We start from the raw sequence: 24,733 nt of genomic DNA, 5'->3' as shown, positions 1-24,733 counted from the left end.
GATTATGATAAGGTAATTATACTAGTTATTTCTTTGATACTTCTTAACTGCTTGAAGGTTCGAATGAGAAAATGCTTTAAAATTGTTTTTTGATACTGGGTATAAATAATTGTGTTAACTGACTAACGAATGAGCTAGCACACAATCCCCATTTCCATTAACAAAACATCGATTAACCCGTGTTGAGCTGCCCCCCCCCCCACTTGCAAAAATTAAAAAACAAATAGCCCTGATTTATGAGCTATTTATGAGCTCTCATATTCCGCAAACAAAAAATTTTGAGCTCGTTCCACTGAGCAGGAATTTAATACCCTAGTGGGGGGGGGCTGAGTCAGCCCCCCCACTACTTAAAAATAGGAATATTGAATCGGTTTTTGCGGCAGAATTACGAGCTATTTATGAGCTCTTGAAATTATATAGTTTCGATTTTTGAGCTCATCCCCTTCACCCCCAAACAACCCTTTAATTGATTTAACTTAAGAGAAAGATGCTGAGAAAACTTAAAATATATCGTATTGCGGATATAATTCCTATAGCTTATATACTCTAAGAATAAACTATTAAATCAAGGGCATTTCGATTATTGAGCTACAACCCCTTCGCAAGAAAACCACCCTATCTTCCCGGCTTCAGAGAAAGTTGTACTTAAAATGCGTTACACTAATTATTTGGCGACTACATATCATTTAATAATTTATAAGCTTCCAAAATACGCGCATTTAGATCAGTAAATTGCAATTTATTTTGTATAGTGCAGTCACTGAAGGTAAAATCAACGATTACCTTCAATTTCGGTGAACCTTCATCGATTTTCACGAAAATTGGTCAGTGGTTAGAGGATACGTCAAGAAACAAAGGTGACATGGTGCCACCTTGCGCCTTTACCCTGAGGGTGGATACCGCCCCTTCTCGGGGGTGAAAATTATTTTATAAAAAATAACTGCACAAATCAATAAAAGAACAAATTAAAAGCAAAATTTATTATATAAAGTTAATAAAATAAGTCAATACTTTTTAAGTTATTAAAGATCAAAGATTTTAATTATTTGTGAAAAAAATGCATGTTTTGAAGAGGTTTTTTGTAAATCACTGAAAAACTGTAAGTTTTTACAAAAAAGTTAATAGTAGTCTAATTAGTATAGCTTAAAGAATAAACTCATAAATCACGCACCTTTCGATTATATAGCTACAACCCCTTCGCAAGAAAACGACCCCATTTTCCCGGCTTAAGAGAGAGTTGTTCTTAAAATAATTTAAATTGATTATTTGGCGACTACATATCGTTTAATAATTTATTAGCTTGCAAAATATACGCATCTCAATTATTGAATTGCCATTTTCTTTCTATAGTGCAGTCACTGAAGGTAAAAATCAACTATTACCTACGATTTCGGTAAATCTCCATTTATTTTCACGAATTGACAATAACAACTTGGGGTTTTAGCATGGGGTATATGTCACCCCTTCTCGGGAGTGAAAATGACTTTATTAAAAATAACCCCACAAATCGAGAGAGGGACAAATTGTAAGCAAAATTTGTTATATAGTGTGATTAAAATAAATCAATACTTTTTGAGTTATTAAAGATCAAATATTTTAATTTTTGGAAAGAAAATGCATGCTTTAGAGCGATTTTTCATAAATGACTCAAAAACTGTAAGTTTTTACAAAAAAGTTTTCATCACTAAAATTGAAGCTAATAAAAAATATAATAAATTGTTTACTTGAAAAACCTTTAATGTTAATTTAAAGTAAGTTATTGGTAATTAAATGTATATTTTTTTCCGCGACTGTTCAAATCTAAGGGTTCAAGCTTAAATAACAGGAAAAAGATGCATTTTATAACACTTAGGTACTAAATACTTGTCAAAGTACTTAGAAATACCCATCAAAAATAAGATCCAGAAAAAGTTGATAGTATCAAAATCCGCTCACCAATTTTCGTGAAAATGAATGGAGATTTACCGAAATCGAAGGTCATAGTTGATTTTTACCTTCAGTGACTGCACTATAGAAAGAAAATGGCAATTCAATAATTGAGATGCGTATATTTTGCGAGCTCATAAATTATTAAACAATATATAGTCGACAAATAATTAATTTAAATAATTTTAAGTACAACCCTCTCTTAAGCCGGGAATATGGGATGGTTTTCTTGCGAAGGGGTTGTAGTTCAATAATCGAAAGGCGCATGATTTTAGAGTTTATTCTTAGAATATAAGCTATACGAATTAAACTACTATTAACTTTTTTGTTAAAACTTACAGTTTTTCAGTGATTTACAAAAAGCCTCTTCAAAACATGCATTTTTTTCACAAATAATTAAAATCTTTGATCTTTAATAACTTAAAAAGTATTGACTTATTTTATTAACTTTATATAATAAATTTTGCTTTTAATTTGTTCTTTTATTGATTTGTGCAGTTATTTTTTATAAAATAATTTTCGTGAAAATCGATGAAGGTTCACCGAAATTGAAGGTAATCGTTGATTTTACCTTCAGTGACTGCACTATACAAAATAAATTGCAATTTACTGATCTAAATGCGCGTATTTTGGAAGCTTATAAATTATTAAATGATATGTAGTCGCCAAATAATTAGTGTAACGCATTTTAAGTACAACTTTCTCTGAAGCCGGGAAGATAGGGTGGTTTTCTTGCGAAGGGGTTGTAGCTCAATAATCGAAATGCCCTTGATTTAATAGTTTATTCTTAGAGTATATAAGCTATAGGAATTATATCCGCAATACGATATATTTTAAGTTTTCTCAGCATCTTTCTCTTAAGTTAAATCAATTCAAGGGTTGTTTGGGGGTGAAGGGGATGAGCTCAAAAATCGAAACTATATAATTTCAAGAGCTCATAAATAGCTCGTAATTCTGCCGCAAAAACCGATTCAATATTCCTATTTTTAAGTAGTGGGGGGGCTGACTCAGCCCCCCCCCCACTAGGGTATTAAATTCCTGCTCAGTGGAACGAGCTCAAAATTTTTAGTTTGCGGAATATGAGAGCTCATAAATAGCTCATAAATCAGGGCTATTTGTTTTTTAATTTTTGCAAGTGGGGGGGGGGCAGCTCAACACGGGTTAATCGATGTTTTGTTAATGGAAATGGGGATTGTGTGCTAGCTCATTCGTTAGTCAGTTAACACAATTATTTATACCCAGTATCAAAAAACAATTTTAAAGCATTTTCAATGTTCAAGCTGCCACCCACCTTTTAAGCTGCCAATGTTCCTGACAGTTTGAACATTTAAGTTAAGTGAAAACACTGTTTATTTGTAAAATAAACATTTTATTTGTTTTCTGACAGCAGTAAATGTATTTTGAATTAAATAAATTACGCACATTATTCTTTTTCTATAAATTAATTTAATTAAAAAAAAATTTGACACCCTGTATAAATAATTATATTATTGTTTATATTACTGAATAGAGAATTGAATTACTTTCAAATGAGCTAGCACACGACCCCTATTCTCATTTAAAAAGATCATCCATTACGTCATCACGCCCAGACTGGTGATGTCACTAGTAAGATATGTATGCCAAAAAATCATAATTGAAAAATAAAAATTGACCTGTTTCTGGATTTATTTCCAAAATCGTTCATTCACGTAATAATGAATTTATTCTTTTTGGCTTTGCCACACTGTATATCCTCCCAATATATTTCCGCAAACCAGCAACGCGACAGCCGCATTTAAAGCAGTGTCAATAGCCGTTATAGTCGGTTCGCTAAACCCAGACACAACTGGCTAGTGATAAAAGTAAGTAATTTTGCCAATTTCGTAAAATTGGCAAAAAAATTATAACTAAATAGTTAATAATCACTAAATAGTTAGTAATTTTATAAATTTTGACAAAATTGGCCAAAACCAAAAAAATTACCGACTAAAATCACTTGCCAGTTGTGTCTGAGTTTAGCGAACCGACTATAGCATCTGTACAGGTATTCATAACACTTACAAAAGCTCGCTGGTTTCAACACTCTGGTGTCCAAATCGGTTAGATAGTATTTGCAAATGTACTATTTTTCCAAAACCTAACTGATTTCAACACCCTGGTGTCAACACACGCTAGCATCTGTAAATATGCCTCCGGGGGTCGGTTGTGATGACGTATTCGTGTTCAGTGATTCCAAAATACTTCGAGTGATTTTTTTGCAGCAATTGAGTGCCGAAAACCCTTGACACTCCAGATGACGTGCCCTAGCGGTAAAACTGGGCACCAGTTGCTTCGGGTTTTGATTGAGTATTCGTGTTAAAATCACTCAAAACCCCCTAAATGACAAAATCTGGCCCTTAATATACTGATTTTAATATGTTTATGCACTTTTATATGCATGTTTTGCGCTTTAAAATGTAATTATGCATTTCCACCCATTTTACTAATGAATACCTAGACTTTTTTCTGAACCTAAATACTAGATACCTACATCATTTTGAACGCAATGCAAAAAATAGGATATGGAACCATTTTGAGCCCACGTAAACAGCTGAGGAGGACTGTCACGTGGTGTGTCATAGCTGTTCACGTGCGCTCAAAAGGGTTTGACTCAGCCATGTTGTCTTTTTAAAATAAAAAAAAGAAATTAGATGTGAATTTATTTATTTTAAGGGGTTGTTATACCCGATATCTGTGGCTTTTGTCCAGAATCTATGTTTTTTATTGTATCGTTTCGCAATTGCTCTTCTAATATGAAGGTTTTATAAGAGGACGAAGCTCTGATGATGGCACGTTATGTGTTGAAATGAAAGTACTTAGCTGATAATAAAACATTTTTTACACACTATCAATTTTTTTGAGAACATACACTTGTTTGCCGTTTTGACATACTTAGAAGTGTGTACAAGTCTTACAGACTTTTTCAATTTTAAATAAAAGGCAGACATGGAGCACTGAATTTATTAAATCTTGATCAAGTATACTTTCGCTCTTACAGCTTCATCTGGGGCATTTCATCGTATAGGAAGGTATCCTGGAATGCCGTAGACATTTGTTTAAATTAATGGCAAACAATTTTAACATATAACACACACTGGACAAAGGACAAACAGATTAAAATTAAATGTTGCTACTACATTACATATTCATTACATAGTTAATAGACTGTGCATGCAGTGTGCAGCGTCCCACAACCTACTAATAAAATCGACAATGTTCGAACACAAGAAAATACACAAACAAGCATGGGTCTCCAACGACGGCGTCACAAGAAATCAGATCTATCATGTTGAGCATGTTCTAGTATTCTAGTAGACGCCAGGAGAGGTAGTAACTGCGTAGACGTAAGAAGCCTAAGAGGAGTTGATGGAGACACGGATCATTTTCAAGAATAACGTCCCAAAAAACACACAAGAATATACCAACACAGTTATGAAATACCGAAGTTCTACGTGATAATGAGACAGAACAGAAATTTCAAAAGGCTATAAAAATAGCTCTAACACAGACAGAGGATTATAACAACATAGACTCAGCTTGAAAAAATATAAAATTTGCTCTGACAAGCGTATCAGATAAAATACTAGGACACAAAAAGAGAACAACAAAAAAATGTTTCGATGATGATTGCCTGAAATCCATAACAGGAAGAAATATGGCTAGAAGGAACATGCTACAAAACCCCTCGCACAACAACAATGAAATGTATAAACAAAGAAGAGCAGAGACAAGAGAACTAATAAAAAGGAAGAAGAGGGAGTATCAGGAACAAATAATCAGAGATATAGAAGAAAAAATAAGGAACAAACAAGCGAGACAGTTCTTCAAAGGAGTTTCAGATATCAAGACCGGGTACCAAGAAAGAAAAGGAAACTTCCTTCAAAACGACAGCGGGCAGCTTATCACTGACGACAAGGAAATCCTAAAAACCTGGAAGGAATACTTCTATCAACTATTAAACGACCAATCTGGCAGAAATACTTCAAACATAGAAGTACATACAGCTGAAATAGAAGACCAATACCCGACATACGAAGAAGTAATACAGGCAATTAAAAAACTTAAAAATAATAAGACACCAGGTAGCGATGGTATACCCGCAGAGTGCTTAAAACATGGAGGAGAAGCGTTGTACAGTTCTATATACAAGCAAATTCAAGACATTTGGAGAGAAGAAACAATGCCAGATGAATGTAAAGAAGGAGTTATTGTACCAATACACAAAAAAGGAAACAAAAAGCAATGTATTAACTACCGGGGAATAACACTCCTAAAAACCACCTATAAAATCCTTGCAAACATCTTGCTAGAACGAACCAAAAAATACACAGAAGAAATCGTTGAAGGTTATATCAATGCAGATTTAGACCGGGCCGCTCTACTATTGACCAGATATTCACAATAAAACAGATAAGGGAAAAATGCTGGGAATTTGATCGTGAGCTTCATTTGATGTTCATAGATTTTAAACAAGCATTTGATAGAGTATGCAGGGCTAGACGGTGGACAGCGATGCAGGAACTTGGCTTTCCAAAAAAAAACTAGTCAGGTTGATACGGATGTGTATTGAACAGTTACGATCTAAGGTGAGAGTTGGACAACAATACTCGGAGACATTTGAAATAAACAATGGACTAAAACAGGGAGATGCACTTTCACCACAACTCTTCAATTTAGCTCTGGAGCACATAATCAGAAGTGCAAGAATCGAAAAACCCAATACAGTATTTCATCGAGAATGACCAAACTTACTACTGGCATTTGCAGACAATATCGATCTAATAGGTAACACACGATTAAGGATGAAGGAGACTTTCGCGAGGTTCGAGAAGGAAGCAGAGAAGATGGGGCTCCAAATCAACGAAAACAAGACGAAATACATGTATATGAGCCGCAATAACCAAAGCAGAGACAGAATTGGTCAGAACATCACCATCGATGACTTTAACTTTGAGCGCATTAGAGAATTGGAACAACAATAACTGAAGACAATAACGGATCACAAGAAATAAACAACAGGATACAGGCCGGCAACAGATGTCTTTTTGCCCTCCAAAACCTTATAAAATCAAAACAACTAACAAGACGTACGGAGATATAAGTCTCTAAAACAATCATACGACCCATTGTGATGTATGGAAGCGAAACGTGGACGATAACAAAGGCAAACGAAGAGAGACTACTCGTTTGGGAAAGAAGAATTATAAGGAAGATCTTTGATCCTGTGCTGGATGAAGCATCAGGACAATATAGGATAAGAACTAACAAAGAGCTCGAAGAACTTTACCCAGACGCCAACATCATAAAAGAAAAAAGTCCAGAAGACTCCAATGGGCGGGACACCTCAGAAGCCATTTTGACCAAAGAACAGTAAGACGTGTGGGAGGAAGTCCCAACTGGAAGACGACTACGCGGACGCCCTCGACTCCGGTGGCGAGATAATATAGCAGGAGACCTAAGCGCGATGTGCGTGGAGATTTGGATGGAGGTTGCTCAAGACAGAAAACAGTGGAGGCATGTTGTCGAGTCAGCTAAAACCCACGAAGGGTTGTAACGCCACGGAGTAAGTAAGTAAGTAAGTTAGTAAGTACATTACATATTAGAAGGGTACAATGTACTTCCATCTTCGAATAATGTAGTAGCAGCATTTAATTTTAATATGTTTCTCCTTTGTCCAGTGTGTGTTATATGTTAAATACTTTTTGCCATTAATTTAAACAAATATCTACGACATAATTGTATATCTTCCTATATAACGAAACGCCCCTGATGATTCTCTAAAAGAGAAAGTATAGGCACTTGAGCAAGATTTAATAAATTCGGTGCTCGATATCTGCTTTTATTTTCCTAAAATTCGATGCAAAAAGTTGCAAGTCTCTAGGTGCTGTATTTAAAATTTAATTTATTTTTTATAAATGCCCTACTCTATAGGATCCACATAGGCTTACCGCAATGCAAACCCAGATTGATGATAAATAAATACACTAATAAAACCAAAAAGAATAAATTAATAGTTAACATATTTTATGCATAACACAATCAAGGATGCAATTAATACACCCAAAAGGAATAATAAATAACAAAACGAAATGGGAAAAAATATTCAAAAAAGAAATGAATTGCTACTATATTAAAAAAATAAAAAAAAGACAAGTCCAAAACCCGGCATTAAAATAGTTATACCAGAAGAAAAAGAGTTTTTTATTTAAAGATGAATTAAAAAATATTTATAATTGTTACATGTTTGACAGCTTATAAAAACGTAATAGTTTTAAAGATATAAACATAATAACAATTTATAAAGGTTATTGAGTTTACTGTTTTCAATAGGTAGGTATGTGCAGAGAATGTCATGAATCAACAAATTGTTATTTTCATAACAATAATCTTTGTAAAAGAAAAAGTGATTTATAAAAACAAATAATATTCACACACTAGCAAATTTAAATGAGGAGTTAAAATTAGCATTTTATGTGTTTTACGTTAAAAAAAATTATGATCATCATTATTTAAACATAGGTAGATATTAAAAAATGTCAATTTCAATTTTACAGATTTTTTCATAAACTGCGCCGTTAAAGAAAATTAATATTGAATAATTCTCTGGTAACTGTGCAGTGTGCTAGTGTGCACACTAGTACCCTAGTACCTATAACTACGTATATCCCAGAGCACCAATGACCGAAATCCATCAGTATTTTCATGTTTCTAATCACTATCGATACATATTATATCAATACAACTGATTGTATAAATGTTTATACATTAATTTGATCAGGGTGTTTATTTGATATTAAGTAACTTTATCTAAATAATAAATTAAACAATAATGACTAAGAACTACACAACAATGTAAGAAATGTAAATAATGTAATAAGAATAGTTATTTGTATAACAAGGGACGAAAGTGCTACTTTTCCTCCCGAGAATGAAGTTTCATTAAGGGAGGAAGTAATCATTCAAGGGAGGAAAAAGCACTTCACTCCCGTGTTATACATATAGTTTTTCCACCTTCCTCAAATATCAAGTAATTTTTTCATTTTTAAATAATTTGTTAATATTAGCAAACTTAATAATGCAGATTTAGATTTAATAAATAAATATTGGATCCACAAGAACTCCCTTCCACTTTGTGAGGCTTTTAGGAATCTCTCATATTGCGATTACACCAACTCACATACATATAGCAGCTCAAACTTTGAAGATTTTGATGCTTTTTTGGAAACTATTACGGTAATTAAACCAAGGTACCATGTAAATACTGCAATCAGCTTCAATATTTTAAGAAATTTATTAGAAAACTGGCCAGAATCAACAGTTATTTACACAGATGAGTCAAAGTCTTCTTTTGGCACTGGATGCGCTTTTTATATCCCCTCAAAAAGTATAGAAAACATGTTTACACTGGATCATAATTTTTCAATTTTTACTGCTAAAGCCATAGCAATTTATGAAGCATTAAAGCATTTTAAGAGTTCCAATGACAGCTCCGCAACAATTGCGTCTGATTCTTTGTCGGTTCTTTTAGCCATTGAGACTATGTGTTTACCCAGTAAAAACACAAATATTTACATTCCTCTAATTAAAAAAATTATTTTTGAATTACACCATGAGCAAAGAACAGTTAGATTTTTGTGGATTAAAGCTCACATACTCGTAGGGCTCGAGTATAATGAGCATGTAGATATATTAGCTAAGAAAGCCATCGCTTCTGGTGTGAAAACAGATTATAAGCTCTGTATCCCAGATGTATTTATAAAAATCAAGAATGATCTAAACAAACAGTGGAAACAAGAATATTATGAATATAGTCAACACTCCAAGTCACAATATGCACTGATACAACCCACAATCCCGAGTGAATTTTGTTTTAAAAATTACTCTCTCCCACGTAGATACATTACATCTATTATCAGAATGAGATCTGGACACGCGTGTTATCCAGCCCATCTAGTAAAACTTAGAATTTTAAGTTCCAATTTATGTGAAGATTGTCAAAAAGAAGCAGATTTAAACCATATTTTCTTTGAATGTACAAAATATATACAACAAACTGATGACTTAATAAAAAATTTAATCAATCATAAAATCCTTCCTCCCTATAACATTTGCTACCTTTTGTCATTAAATAATAAAACCGTATATGACTATTTAACAGAATTTATTTCAAAAAGCAACCTTAACTTGTGAGCACAGTTAAACTAGTAACCTTTGTTTTACCCCATTTGTTTAAAACCTTCTTTCCGTGACCCAGTCTAGTTTGTGTATTAATTTAATGTCTTGATGGGTCCCTAGACGAGAAGCGAGTAACCATGTTATTCCTTACTGATAATCAAATAGGTATTGTGATAATTTCTTTCTTTTCTTTTCTTTAGGAAGAACTTAAAAAAGTTGTGACTGGCTGAATGGCAAAAGCCTATGCCAAAAAAAAATAAATAATTTATTTATGTAACTAACTGACAAAATTTATTAGAGCACTAAAACTAACAAGTAGGTACAGTATAACTGTTAAATATAAGTCAAATTATTAATGTAAACATTGTTAAATCAAAATAACAATTTACTGTTTTTACCTTTCTGCAAAATACAGGGTGCTCTATAAATTAAAATTAAAATGTATAGATACTTACGTAATAGATAATAGAATATTGTATAGGGCGTCAATAAGTTATTTCATCAATGACATACCTACCATGACGTCACTTTTACTTTTCCTCCCTAGGGACGAAAAGTACTTTCCCTCCCTAGGGAGGAAAAGTACGACTTTTCTCCGTACAATCAGGTCAGGAAAAGTATAGGTACTTTTGGTAGAGGTAGGTGGAAAAAATGATTATCTCGATCTAAACAAGGCAAAAGACAAATAGAAAATAAAACAGTTATTTTCAGAAAACACCCTTTCTATAAATTTGCCGGTATCTATGTAGATGAAAAATAAATGCAAATAATAATAGTTTATAGTAATGTATTATACCTTACGTGTTTGGCATCGACTTCATCGAACATAAAAATTGTTAACATCAAATGAGTATAAAATGAGTATACAAAATATTTTTTTAGATATTGCACAGTCAAAACACGTTTTTACACCCTCTTTCTTCATATGTTTTTCTGTTTAAACAAACAGTTTACTGATCAGATCGGTCCATGCCTACTCCAGAAAAAAGGAACCGGTCCGAACGATAGATAAATCGATTAATTTTAGTAGAAAAACTCATAATATACAGGGTCTTGTAGGAGTTTATCAATAAATTTTATTAAATAAACTGCTGGTCAGAAGTTAAGGATATTGGTATTATTCAAATAAAACTTTTGCTACCTATCGAAAAAATTTGGTCATTTTCATATGAAATGGAATTAAACAGCCCATTAAAAAGGGGTGGGCAAAGGGCCGGATGCGGCCCTTCTGCTTACTTTATCCGGCCCAATTTTTGTAATCTCTTTTATGCGATTTTGTTGAAATCAACAGTGTGCGTAGTGTTCACTTCACATAAATAATAGAGAGTATTACGCTCGAAACACACACTAAGAATTTTGAACTTACGATGGTTGAAATTGAAATGTACATAGTGGCTCGAGCAATCATATGGAATCTCTCTCCCTTCACCGAACGTTTCAAGCGGTGAAGGGAGAAAGATTCCATATGATTGCTCGAGCAACTATGTAGATTTTAACCATCGCACGGTCAAAATTCTTAGTTTGTGAAACAAGCGTTATAATTTCGAACAGCCGTAACGATATCTTCTGTTTTTTGTAAAAGGGTTTGTGTGTTTTTAACCCGGTCCAGTCGCGAATGTTTTTCAGCCAGGATATTTTTGTAGTCTACCAAGACCCCTTTTCCCTTCGATTTTACCCTTTATAATCAGCTGCAACAACTCGTACTTATTATTTCTAATGATGTGCCTCGTACATATGTGCCCCAATATGTGCAACACCATTTCGTTCGTAATATGATCTGTCCATGGTATGTATTTTCAAAATTCTCCTAAAAAGCCACATCTCAAAAGCTTTCTCATTAAGTCAACATTAACAGTCCAAGCTTCGGTAGCATAAAGAAGAGTAGATGGATATAACATTTTACTATCCGATATCGGATTTACAGGTTGAGTCTTTGGTTACTCAGAAATTACTCATCTTCAAAACGGCTGCTCTCGATTCTTCTTCTTCAAGTGCCATCTTCGTTCCGAAGGTTGGCGATCATCAGGGCTATACGTATTTTCGAAACTGCTGACCGAAACAATTCGTTGTTGCTACAGCTATACCATTCCCGTAGATTCTTTAGCCAGGAGTTTCGTCTTCTTCCTATGGACCTTTTTCCTGCTATCTTTCCCTGCATAATTATTCGAAGCAGTCCATATCTTTCGCCTCTTGTAATGTGTCCCAAATACTGCAGTTTTCGTTTTTTGATCGTAAATATGACTTCCTTTTCTTTATTCATTCTTCTCAAGACCTCGACGTTTGTGACTCTCTCCGTCCATGATATTCTCAAGATTCTGCGATACATCCACAGTTCAAATGCCACCAATTTTTTGATATCAATCTTTTTCAGCGTCCATGACTCAATTCCGTAGAACAGCACAGAAAGTACGTAAAATCTCATCAGGCGAAGTTTTATTTCAAGGCTCAAATCTCGTCCACAGAACACTCTCTTCATTTTAGTGAATATGGATCTGGCTTTTTCTATTCTTATTTTGATTTCTGCTGAGCTATCGTTGTCTTCATTTACAAAAGTGCCTAAATATTTGTATTTGCTAACTCGATCGATAATTTCATTGTGTAAATATAGATTTTGGACATTTCGTGTTGATTTCGATATTACCATAAATTTAGTTTTCTTTATGTTCAAAGATAGTCCATATTCTTCGCTGCAGTCTGCTATCTTGTTCACCAATGTCTGTAGCTCTTCAAGTGTTTCTGCGATCAGAACGGTGTCGTCGGCAAATCTCAGATTGTTTAATCTAACACCATTTATTTTAATACCTATGGATTGCTCGGAGAGTGTTCTATTCATTACGTCTTCGGAATAGAGATTAAACAGGGTTGGTGACAGTATACACCCTTGTCTCACACCTCGCTTTATTTCAATTTCTTCAGTGGTATTATTCTCTACTCTCACTACTGCTTTCTGATTGTAGTACATGTTTGCTATTAGTCGGATGTCTCGTTTATCTAAATTCTTTTCTGTTAGTAGTCTGATTAGATGATCATGCCGCACTTTATCAAAGGCCTTGTTATAATCTATCGAACACATGAATGCATCTTGATTTATGTCAAGACATCTTTGAGACATAACGTTCAGTGCAAACAACGCCTCTCTTGTTCCGAGTCCATTTCGGAATCCAAACTGGGTATCATTGATGTCCATTTCCAGTTTTCTGTGTACTCTAGGAATATATAATCTATAATTTTCAGGAATATTTTCAGTACATGGCTCATCAAACTGGTTGTACGGTAATCACTACATTGTTTGGCATTAATCTTTTTTGGTATAATAACAAAGGTGGATAAAAGCCATTCTTGTGGTATTTTTCCTGATGTATAAATGCTATTGAAAAGTTCAACTAAAATGTGGATCGAGTCTTCTTCTATCTGTTTAAGGATTTCCGTTGATATTTCATCTGGACCTGGGGCTTTACCGTTTTTCATTCTTTTTAGTGCGTACATTACTTCCTCTTCCGTTATTTCTAAACCTTCGTCTCCTTGTATGTTACTTAGTTTAGATTGTTGTCTATTATCTGCAAAGAGTTCTTTAACTAGTTTTTCCATGTCTTCAACTGTTCTTCTAGTTCTGATATAATGTTTCCGTTGGCATTATACAGGGTATTTGGCTGCTTACGTTTTTGTATACCTGCAAGTTCTTTCACTTTTTTATGTACATTAAAAATATCATGTTTTGCCTGCAATTGCTCTATTTCTTCACATTTTCTTTTATAAAAATCTTCCTTTGCTATCTCTCGATTGCTCTATTCTTAATCGAATTTCTGATATTGGATTTAGATCTTCCGTAATCCAGAATCCCAAGTATTTTATCCACTTATCTTAATTTTTTTACTGGATTCGTGTTATGACTTAATATAATTGACCATATTTCTTTAAAAATTACTGGGCGTGACATATTTTACTGGGCGCAAATTGTTCCCGTGTACACCCAAGTAAGACAATTTATAATTAATCAGATTTAGCCATACGGCTCACACTCCCTCTAAGGGGAAAATTGACTCATCCCAGATACCTACGGTATCAAAAGGATTGAGCTCTGGTGGGACTCTTTCCGTGTTTTCGAGCCCTAGGTGACTTGGTATGCTGGAGTTTCTTCCAGAAATTTTCGTACGCATCTGGCCGTCGCAAGTAGTACATCTTTCTGCATGGTCTTATAAAGGTGTTCATTTAGACCCAGCTTTTTTATGCTTTCGAGGAGGGTCTTCGGAATGACTCCAGTAGTAGCCATAATAATCGGTATCGTCTGGGTACTTTGCATTCTCCATTGCCTTCGTATTTGAATTTCCAGATCTCTGTACTTGGCGATCTTTTCAGTAAATTTACTACGTAGATTATTGTTGTTAGGTATCGCCACATCAATTAGTGTTGTCTGTCTTGTTAATTTATTAACTAGTACGAGCTCTGGTCTATTATGTGCCACTGTTTGGTCTGTGAGCACAGTGCGGTGCCAGTATAGCTTGTAGTTGCCATCCTCAAGCATACTCTCAGGGACGTATTGATAATACGGGAGATGGTCCGTTTGGAGAAGTCCCAGCTTGATAGCTATCTCTTGATGAAGGATTTTTCCCACTGCGTCATGCCGTTCCTTGTATTCAGTTGCAGCAAATGTCTGACAGCCCCCTGTAAGATGTTGGATGGTTTCTTGGGCTTGACATCCATATCGACATCTGTCGTTTTGAACCTGAGGGTCTTTGATGATATATTTCAGGTAGTTTCTGGTTGGTATAACCTAATCCTGAATGGCCAGTAATGAACCCTCCGTTTCAGGGAACATCTTTCCTGATGTCAACCAATAGTTCGACGCTGTATTGTCGACATAGTCTTGGCTGACCTCATTGGGATGTCGCCCGTGCAGAGGTTTACCCATCCAGGTGCGCATTTTTTCGTCTTTAGTGAGGTGGTTTATGCGCATTTCTGGTTCCCTCAGTTTGATCGGTGTTGTGTCATCTACTGCGCAAATAGCTCGATGTAGAGTAAATGTCTCAGCTTGTATCTGAAAATAAGTTCTTAAATTAGCAATTTGTTTATCTAATTGCTCACCTATATCCATAAGTCCTCTTCCTCCTAGATTCCGTGGTATTGTCGTTCTTTCTACTGCACTTTTAGGATGGTATTTTTGTGCCTTTGTGAGGTGTGTTCGTACTTTTCGCTGAAGATTTTCTATATCTGTTTTTGTCCACTTAACAATACCAAATGAATAGCTAAGTGCGGAACAAGCGTAGGTGTTTAGTGCCTTAAACAAATTTTTACTGTTAAGCTGTGAACGAAGCAGCTGTTTTATCCTTCGTATAAACTCAGTAGTTATTTCAGTTTTCATTTGCTTATGGTCAATTTTCCGCGCCTGCTTTACTCCAAGATATTTGTATATATCGTTTTCACCCATGGCCTCGATGTTCTGGCCATTTTGCATATCGAATCCACCGGGCTGTACCTTTCCTCTGACTATATTCAAAACACGGCACTTGTCTAGGCCGAACTGCATATTAATATCATTAGATAATGTTTCTACTGTTTTAGCATCTGTTCTAGATTGTCTCGAGTAGAAGCTATTAATTTCCAGTCATCCATATACAACAGATGATTAAGCTTCGCTACTACAGTATTGTTGTTTTTAATGCTAAAACCTGAGTCAGTGGAGTTTAATAAGTGTGATAGAGGGTTCATAACCAAACAGAACCACAATGGACTCAGCGAGTCTCATTGAAACAGGCCCCGGTTGATTGCGATATTTTCCGTTTCGATATTGTTTTCACCAGGTATTTGGAGGTGAATTTTAGTCTTCCAACTTGTCATTATATGCCTTAAAAAAGTCACTATATTATCATCGACTTTGTATATTCTTAATATATCTATAAGCCATTCATGCGGCACTGAATCAAAGGCCTTTTTGTAGTCAATAAAGGCAGTAAAGAGGTTCCTTTTTTTGGTGAACGCCTGGTTAGAAATGACTGAGTCGATGATAAGTTGTTCTTTACAACCCATAGAACCCTTAGCGCATCCTTTCTGTTGAGGCTCTATGATATTGTTTAGAGCACAGTGTTGGTAGATACGCCGGGTTATACAGGATGTGACCAATTTATACAAAGTTGGAAGACAAGTAATTGGGCGATACTTGGCTGGATCTTGGGTGTTATTTTGATCCTTCAGTATTATAATATTATAATATATTATAGATAAGTGGTTCCCTGAGTTAGAAATGATGGTATTTCATGCGGGTTAGAAATAACATGATTAATTAATGTTGATAAGCACTCATGAATGCTCCAAAACTTCTTAAGCCAGAAGTTCTGAACTCCGTCTGGTCCAGGAGATTTCCAGTTATGAAGCTCTTTGATGATATTTGAGACCTCTTTAGTAGTGAATGGTTCGTAGTTAGCTGTGACGTAGTGGTGACAGTTGTGCGTCGTATCTTCTATCCAGTCAGCATTGTTGTTAAGAGCAGCTGGTGTGGAAAGTTGATTTCCCCAAAACTCATGAATCTCTTCTTGGCTTGGATAAGACTTGTCGACACTTTCTACGGTTGAATTGAGTTTTCGGTAGAACGCCTTCTCACAGTTCTCAAAAAGTGCATTGTCACATTTTCGGTTGTTACTAACTCTATACCTTCTTAATCGTCCTGAATAGACGGAGAGTTTTTGTTTTAATGTATCCAGACACTGTTGGGCTGTGTTATTTTCTGGATCGTATCTCGAGTGTCTTGCAGTGCTCCGCATTATTTCTTCAGCTCTCTTAATGACTTTTCTACTTGTTACACCTCTTATATATTTTGTAACTTGACCAATATCCCTACGCAGTAATTCAATTTTTCCGAGAAGTCTTTTTTCCCAGGGTGCAATTCTGTTACCAGTCCTTCCGTTATTAGTACCCCGTCGTGTTCTGATCTTAACGCCCATTACATTGGCAATAGACAATTTATTATTACTATTATCTATTATTAACAGTCAAATTTCTTTGTCCAAATGTTTTAATTTTAAAATGATACTTATAGTATTTTTGCCAAAAAAATTTCTTGGGTAGGGAAAAAACTACACCAAAAACATTCGCGTGTGCACAGAGTAAGTACGCGGTATAGTAATCCAGCCCGGGAGACATCTTGAAATTTTCATTTTGGCCCGCGCTTAAAAGTATTTGCTCACCCCTGCTACCTGGAACCTCTATATACTGTGCCCCTGCATTAAATGCTTTTTTTATTCACAAAAAATTATCAGTACATTTTTATCACATTGGAGACCATGGAACCACAAACGAAAAAGGGGAAGGCCACAGATGCGATGGTCAGATGACCTGAAGAAACACACTGGGTCAAAATGGATGCAAATTGCCCAAGATAGGGAGGCATGGAAGAAGGAAGAGGAGGCCTATATCCAAGAATGGATGTTTAGGGCTGATTAGATAGATAGATAGAGACATTTTTATCACAATAATTTAGAAGGCATTGGTACGATCCAGGCTGGGGCTCTAGTCTAGGAACACGGTGCGGAACGGCTCAGAACTGGAAGGCCGAGACTTCGGGAGTTGCAACGCCCGCCCAGGACCGTTGCAATATTCAGTGGGTGATCGACGTACCGCGGTTTTAACAACGACAGTTTTACTCGCGGCTCGTTGGACCTGATCGACAGGCGAGTAAAACCGCGGTTTTGTGGCTCGTCGGTAAAGCTCGCCAGTGTGTCATTGCAATACGGCGGTTTTATTTACCGACAAACCTGGCTCGCGGCTCGTCAGTTTGTTAGGCCCTAATTCTCTTCCGAATTCGTCCTCCCGAAACATATTATATCGTTAATTTTAGTAGAAAAACTCACAGTATACAGGGTCTTGTGGGAGTTTGTAAATAAATTTTATAAAATAATTCAGTTTTCCAAATAATAATCAATTTGTGGATTCAAACGTTGGGGTGTTTTAAATAATTATATTTGAGTATGCAAGCATGCATAAGACAAGATTAGTCATATTTAGGAAAGAGCAGATTTTAGAACTAGATGATTTAGAACTGACAATATTTTCCCAATAAAACAACTACTAAAAGGCCTGATCGACAGGCGAGTAAAACCGCGGTTTTGCGGCTCGTCGGTAAAGCTCGCCAGTGTATCATTGAAATACCGCGGTTTTATTTACTGACAAGCCTGGCTTGCGGCTCGTCAGTTTGTTTTAAGTGGGTGATCGACCTGCGAGCTATAATACCGTAGTTTTAAAGAACGACGGTTTTACTCGCGGCTCGTTGGTGCTGATCGACTAGCGAGCAAAACAGTCGTGTTAACCGTTCACAGCCGACATGTCGTAACCTTATTACTTTTTTACCTGTAGGAAGGTGGCAATGATTGAATTTTTTCTTGACATCGGCTCTAGTTGAGTTTTGGGTTAATGTTTTTTATAATATTTAAGGGTTTAACATATCGATGGTGAAAGTTCCCAACCTCCCATGTCCATTTTTGGCTATTTTGTTTTGTTACCCTAAATTAAAGAGACATATTATACAGTGAGCACGTAAAGGTTGGAATAAATTCATTTTCTCGAGAATAGACGATTTTAGAAAAAAATTCCGAAACAGGTCAATTTTTATTTTTAAATTGCGACTTTTTGACATATGTGTCATACTAGTGACGTCACCCATCTGGGCGTGATGACGTCATCTATAATTTTTTTAAATGAGAATAGGGGTCGTGTGATAGCTTATTTGAAAGGTAATTTAATTCTCTATTCAGTAATATAAACATTAATATAATTATTTATACAGCGTGTCCAAAAAAAAATATTTAAATTAAATTTATTGACATAAAAAGAAGAATGTGTGTAATTTATTTAACTCAAAATACATTTTACTGCTATCAGAAAACAGGAAATAAAGTTTATTTAACAAATAAATATCGTTTTAGCATTTTAGCCATCCACTCACCTTCCTCTTTTTGAACATTTAATTTTTTTACATTTGAACATTTGATTTAAGGGAAAAGCAATGATTATTTTTCAAATAAACATTTTTTTCTGTGTTCTAAGAACCTTAAAATGTATTTTGGACTAAATAAAAATTACATGCATTCTTCTTTTTATGTGAATAAAATTAATTGAAAAAAAATTTTTTAGACACCCTGTGTAAATAGTTATGTAAATGTTTATATTACTGAATAGAGAATTAAATTACCTTTCAAATGAACTATCACACGACCCCTATTCCTATTTAAAAAAATCATCGATAACGGCATCACGCCCAGATGGGTGACGTCACTAGTATGACATATACGCCAAAAAGTCGTAATTTAAAAATAAAAATTGACCTGTTTCGGGATTTTTCTCCCAAATCGTCCATTCTCGAGAAAATGAATTTATTCCAACCTTTACGTGCTCACTGTATGTATTTTTACTGTTTACAAGCTCTAATGTCGTTATTTCATATGGCCATCTACAAATCAATTAATGAAATAACGACAAAGGAAACTCCGCCTGGGGTGGTGATGCTGGGTGAATCGAGTAGCTCAGAAGTCACCATCACTGCCGGTCCCCAGCCCGGGTAAAGGAGGAGGGTTGAAGAGCAAGGCTAGCAACCTACCCTTCGTAAAAAAAACAATGCTCAAAGAACTGGAACAGTAGCCTCGGATACTGGATGGAATAACGATGACGACCTAGCGAGAAAACGGAAAAAACGAATGTGGAAAAAAAACCTGAAGAGAAATATTCTACGATTCGCATGCTGGAACACTACATAGTGGAACGCTAAAAAGACCAAGAAATTATATTAGAAGTAGAAAAGCACAAAATAGACATATGTACAGTCTCAGAGACAAAGAAAAAGGGTAAAGGTAACACAGTATATAGAATATAGAAATATAGAAATCATATATTCTTCTACTGCGGAGTAGACAAGAACATCAGAGCACAAGCAGGTGTTGGCATATTAGTAAACAGAAAATTTGAAAATAACATCGAAGAGGTTAATTACACCAACCAGCATATAATGGATATTTCAATGAAATTAGCTAATGAAAAAATCCATATTGTTAGCATTTATGCACCAGATGTAAACAAACCAAAGAACGAGAGAGACGAATTTTTCGAAAAACTTCAAGAGACCCTAGATAGATTGCCACAAACAGAAAAAATATTCTTGTTGGGAGATTTCAACTCAAGAATGGGAAATACACCCATCCAAGGAATAATGCACAAGTTCAACGAAGCACCAACAAATGATAACGGAGATTCACTAATAGAGATATGTGCACACAACGAGTTGCGTATCAACAATACATACTTTGACCACAAAGAACAACATAAATATACATTCACTAACACAAGGGGCCACAGATCGATGATTGACTATGTGATAACCAACAGAAAAGTTCACCCACGGGAAGTACTTGACGTACGCACAATGACGTCTGCGAATGTCGGAACGCAACACGGAATGGTTATATGTAAGTACCGGCACGCGTACATAATAGAGAGAAAGAAACCACCTAACTACATCACCAAGTTCAACATAGAATCCCTACAAGACGAAAGTACTAAGGATCTCTACCAAAAAAGACTTGAGGAAAAGATCAATCTTAGCCCTATTGAAATCACAAACAATATAAACGAAGCATGGGAAAAAATAAAAAATCATATAACTAGTAGTGCAAAAGAAGCCATTGGAGAAAGAACAATTGACTTAAACAGCGGCAGAAACCAAAAACCATGGTTCACACAGGAAGTCAAAGATTTAGCAAAAGAGAAGAAAGATGCATACGTAAAGGCTGTATGACACTATGCATTTTCTTGTATCATTTCTAATATCGTTTCTGATATCGCTTCTTGTATACATTTTTTTGTATCATTTCTTGTACGTACATTTGTGCCCTGTATGACACTATGCAAGTTCTTGTATCGAAAACTGTATGAAATTCGGCACGTGATTGGTCGAAATTTTGTTTGTCACCCTGTCACGTTACATTGGTATGGTAGTACTGCGTCTACAGCTGATTTTAAGGATTTTATAAAATTTATAAACTTTTAAAAACAAATATTTTAATGTTATAATAACTAGAATTTTTACGTTGACTGTTGATTATTTGTGTTTTTTATTGTGTTTTGATATTTGTGCTAAAATATTTGCATTATAATTATCTTCAGTTTGATGCAAATTGGAACTATTGTATTTTCCTCTATTAAAAAATTATGCAATATGAAACCTTTTAAATTAAATAAATGGTTATTAGTAGAACAGTAGTCCATACCAAACGGTATATTAAGTATCAAATAAAATATTTATAAATAATACCTACAAAACACAAATAAATTCATCAAGACATAAATCATATGATCTCATTTTCAGCCGCCATTATGTCATTTAGAAGTTTTACCAGCAGGTTTTACGTTTTTGCTCTCTGCGCAGAAATTGGCGCAGTTATTGTACAAGAATCTGTGCCTGACACAAATTCTTGTATCGTTTCTGATATCGTTTCTTGTATCTGTGTATGACACTATACATTTTTTTGACATATCAGAAACGATATTAGAAATGATACAAGAAAATGCATAGTGTCATACAGCCTTAAGATATATTAACAATAGGACCCCAGAAGAGTATCAAAGATATAAATCAGAAAGAAATAGAACAACTAACAGAATCAAAGATCTAAACAAATATATTGGGAAAAATTCTCAAATGGCATGGAACATGATTTACGAGGAGGTCAAAGGAAGGTATGGAACATGTTGAGGAACAGGAAGAAGCCGGTTACCGAAGAATTACAAATTAACGCAATAAAACCAGAAGAATGGGTAACTCATTTCAAGAATCTATACAAAGACGATAACGACGATAATAATGAAGTACAAAGAAATGACCTACAAAATATTTACCAAGAAGAAACAGAGAATGACAACATCACCCAAGAAGAAGTAAACGAAGCAATTAAAAGATCAAAAAATAGAAAATCACCAGATCCGGATAATATACCAAATGAATTAATTAAATACGGAGGTACAAAAATAATAGAAGAGATAACAACATTATTCCAAAAAATTGTAAACAACATGACAGTACCAGAGGAATGGAGAGAGAGTATAACAATACCCATCTACAAGAAAGGCGTAAAGAAAGATCCTACGAACTACCGAGGAATTACACTACTCAATTCTACATCAAAACTATTGACAAAAATTCTATCCCAAAAAATATATAAGAAAGCCGGTGTATCGGAAGAACAACAGTGTTTTCGCCCAAACAGATCATCAATAGACGCTATTTTCAAAATGCGACAATTAGTTGAGAAATCAATAGAATTCGACAAGCCCATGTTCACATACTTTGTAGATCTGAAACAAGCATTCGACAGAGTACGATTAAAGGACGTGCTCACTATCCTTGAAAAGAAAAACATAGGTCAGAAGTAGAGAAACATAATCAAAGAGCTCAATAGATCCAACAAAACACGAATTAAAACCACACACGGGTTCACGGAAGAAATCAAAATCAATGCAGGCATTAGACAAGGGGACAGCCTCAGTCCATGCCTATTTAATTTAATAATGGATGAAGTTATAGGTAGTGTTAACATAATGAATCAGGGATACAAAATGGGTAACCGAACCATGAGAATACTTTGCTACGCAGATGATGCAATCTTAATAGCCGAAAACGAAGATGACTTACAACGCCTACTACAAAAATTCAAAATAACCGCCGAAAAGTATAACCTGACACTATCCAAAGAGAAAACCCAATCGATGGTAATATCCAGGAACCCAATTAGATGTAAATTAGTAGTGGACGACCATATAATCGAACAGGTAATGGATTGCAGATACTTAGGTGTGTAAATATCTAGCGACAGGCATCTGTGGCAAGAATCAAAACAGCAGGCAATGAAAGCAGCGAGAATATCTGGTTTTCTGAGGGATATAATCTGGCGGAATTAATATATGAGCACCGAAAGCAAAGTCCGCATTTATAAGACATGTGTTAGACCCGTACTGACATACGCAGCTGAGACAAGGGCCGAGACAACAAAGACCAAACAAATAATGAGAACAACAGAGATGAAAACCCTAAGATCCATAAGAGGTATCACACTCAGAGATAGAATACGAAATGAAGACACATTGAGAGAGCTAGGCGTTCAAGACGTAGTGAGATGGACAAGAGCGCGACGACGCATGTGGAGAGACCACGTAGATCGGATGGACCCGGAACGTATGGCGCATTGGGCGAAAACACAGAAACCCAACACCAAGCGACCCATAGGAAGACCAAAAAAACGATGGTACGAGAGTTGGAGCTCCGGATCGCAGCAAAGACTGTAACAGAATAAACAGGACATATTCCTATTACAAGAAGAAGACGAGAAGAAGACGACAAAGGAGCTTGTAAACGGTAAAAATACATATTTCCTTAATTTAGGGTAACAAAACAAAATATCCAAAAATTGACATAGGAGGTTGAGAACTTTCACCATCTACATATATGCGGTAAGTCGAATTGCTCTGTTTTTGTACTCTGAACGATTTACATTTCCATAAACAAGAACAGTCTCGTAAACAATCTATAAATTCCAATAAAAAGTCGTGGCTGAGAGTTCGCATATCCATGATTAAACTGGTCTTTTCACTTCAACGGTCGCTGAAAACTGCCAGTTTGGCTCGCCAGCCATGATACACGTGCGGTTTTGAACGACGAGCCGAGTAAAAAATAAAACAAACTGACGAGCCACAAGCCAGGCTCGTCGGTATATAAAAACGCGGTATTGTAATGATACACTGACGAGCTTTACCGACGAGCCACAAAACTGCGGTTTTACTCGCCTGTCGATCAGGGCTTTTAATTTTTTATTTGGGCCGTCGCTCAAAACTGTGCGTGTATCACGGCTGGCGAGCCAAGCCGGCAGTTTTCGGCAACCGTTGAAGTGAAAAGACCAGTTTTTAATCATGGATATGCGAACTCTCAGCCACGACTTTTTATTAGAATTTATATATTGCTTATGAGACTGTTCTTGTTTATGGAAATGTATATCGCCAGAGTACAAAAACAAAGCAGTTCGACTCACCGCATATGTTAAACTCTTAAATATCGTAAAAAAACATAAACCCAACTCAACTAGAGCCAATGTCAAGAAAAAAATTCAATCAGCTTCCTACAGAAAAGAAAGTAACAAGGTTACCACATGTTGGCTGTGGACGGTTGAAAGGTTGACACGACTGTTTTGCTCGCTAGTCGATCAGCACCAACGAGCCGCGAGTAAAACCGTCGTTCTTAAAACTGCGGTATTATGGATCGCACGTCGATCACCCACTTTACATGTAGGTTTACAACGTTCTCCATCGTTTTCCGACATCCAATCGCCACTTCGTCAGGTTGTTCCAAAGGTCCTCTTATTTCTTTCTTCTTTCTCTCAGGTCTTTGTGTATTTCTTCACTCCAACTTGTTCTCGGTCTACATCGTTTTCTCTTTCGTTACAGACATATTGTAGACAGCCTTTGTTTAATATTGAGTTGGTTTAGAATGGAAACGTTTGTCCTATGAGCTGTCCAAGGTATGCGCAGCATTCTTCTCCAGCACCACATCTCAAAGGCATCAATTTTTTGGCGCTCGCATCCGCGA

At 35.5% G+C, this 24,733-nt stretch overlaps 1 protein-coding gene across 3 annotated transcripts in view; it reads right to left on the bottom strand.

The window, feature by feature from the left end:
- The window catches only part of LOC126884048 (anillin-like), a 95,881-nt gene that overhangs the window by 50,021 nt on the left and 21,127 nt on the right, over positions 1-24,733 (bottom strand). Inside the window, exon 1 of one of the 3 annotated variants that reach the window (XM_050649836.1) lies at positions 10,919-11,086. The exons of 1 other annotated variant lie outside the window; for it this stretch is intronic. The gene's annotated coding sequence lies outside the window, so the exon portion shown is untranslated. Of the gene's footprint in view, positions 1-10,918; positions 11,087-24,733 lie in introns of those variants that run through there. One more of the 3 variants, XM_050649838.1, reaches the window with a different exon arrangement.

Source organism: Diabrotica virgifera, chromosome 4, assembly GCF_917563875.1.
Source record: "Diabrotica virgifera virgifera chromosome 4, PGI_DIABVI_V3a".
Taxonomy (NCBI): domain Eukaryota; kingdom Metazoa; phylum Arthropoda; class Insecta; order Coleoptera; family Chrysomelidae; genus Diabrotica; species Diabrotica virgifera.
Note: the sequence above shows the minus strand (reverse complement) of the source record. Positions and strands in the feature narration are given on the sequence as shown.